Genomic DNA, 1,261 nt, shown 5'->3' on the forward strand with positions numbered 1-1,261 from the left:
ACCGACGACCTCCCACTTACTAAGCGGGTGCTCTACCAACTAAGCTAAGAAGGCACGTTCCCTCAAGTGTAAAGTCTAACCATGTCTTGAAATTTCACAATGAAACGCATACCACAATTCAAGTGGTGCAACAATTTGGTACTAAATTTCAGTGAAAAATTACGAAATGCAGTCGGTTTCCGACAAACGAACTCAGAGCAAGCCTTCTGCCGGAGTTGAACCGACGACCTCCCGCTTACTGAGCGGGTGCTCTACCAACTAAGCTAAGAAGGCACGGTCTTGCAAGTCTAAAGTCTAACCATGTCGTGAAATTTCTCAATGAAACGCATACCACAATTCAAGTGGTGCAACAATTTGGTACTAAATTTCAGTGAAAAATTACGAAATTCAGTCGGTTTTCGACAAACGGACTCAGAGCAAGCCTTCTGCCGGAGTTGAACCGACGACCTCCCGCTTACTAAGCGGATGCTCTACCAACTAAGCTAAGAAGACACTGTCTTGCAAGTCTAAAGTCTAACCATGTCGTGAAATTTCTCAATGAAACGCATACCACAATTCAAGTGGTGCAACAATTTGATACTAAATTTCAGTGAAAAATTACGAAATTCAGTCGGTTTTCGACAAACGGACTCAGAGCTAGCCTTCTGCCGGAGTTGAACCGACGACCTCCCACTTACTAAGCGGGTGCTCTACCAACTAAGCTAAGAAGGCACGTTCCCTCAAGTGTAAAGTCTAACCATGTCTTGAAATTTCACAATGAAACGCATACCACAATTCAAGTGGTGCAACAATTTGATACTAAATCTCAGTGAAAAATTACGAAATGCAGTCGGTTTCCGACAAGCGGACTCAGAGCTAGCCTTCTGCCGGAGTTGAACCGACGACCTCCCGCTTACTAAGCGGGTGCTCTACCAACTAAGCTAAGAAGGCACGATCCCTCGAGTGTGGAGTCTAACCATGCCATAGAATTCCACAATGAAACGCATACCACAATTCAAGTGGTGCAACAATTTGGTACTAAATTTCAGTGAAAAATTACGAAATGCAGTCGGTTTCCGACAAACGAACTCAGAGCTAGCCTTCTGCCGGAGTTGAACCGACGACCTCCCGCTTACTAAGCGAATGCTCTACCAACTAAGCTAAGAAGGCACGGTCTTGCAAGTCTAGAGTCTAACCATGTCGTGAAATTTCTCAATGAAACGCATACCACATTCAAGTGGTGCAACAATTTGGTACTAAATTTCAGTGAAAATTACGAAAT

At 44.1% G+C, this 1,261-nt stretch overlaps 5 non-coding genes across 5 annotated transcripts; all 5 read right to left on the minus strand.

Moving 5' to 3' along the window:
- Positions 1-200: 200 nt before the first annotated feature.
- On the minus strand, positions 201-273 carry Pmar_PMAR027107. Its single transcript has one exon. It is a non-coding gene; the product is annotated as a tRNA-Thr (tRNA).
- Positions 274-419: 146 nt separating this feature from the next.
- Pmar_PMAR027108 lies at positions 420-492 on the minus strand. Its single transcript has one exon. It is a non-coding gene; the product is annotated as a tRNA-Thr (tRNA).
- Positions 493-638: 146 nt separating this feature from the next.
- Positions 639-711, minus strand: Pmar_PMAR027109. Its single transcript has one exon. It is a non-coding gene; the product is annotated as a tRNA-Thr (tRNA).
- A 146-nt stretch (positions 712-857) lies between these two features.
- Positions 858-930, minus strand: Pmar_PMAR027110. The gene has a single exon. It is a non-coding gene; the product is annotated as a tRNA-Thr (tRNA).
- A 146-nt stretch (positions 931-1,076) lies between these two features.
- Positions 1,077-1,149, minus strand: Pmar_PMAR027111. The gene has a single exon. It is a non-coding gene; the product is annotated as a tRNA-Thr (tRNA).
- Positions 1,150-1,261: the final 112 nt, after the last annotated feature.

Source organism: Perkinsus marinus (genome assembly GCF_000006405.1).
Source record: "Perkinsus marinus ATCC 50983 genomic scaffold scf_1104296974674, whole genome shotgun sequence".
NCBI classification, from domain to species: Eukaryota; Perkinsozoa; order Perkinsida; family Perkinsidae; genus Perkinsus; species Perkinsus marinus.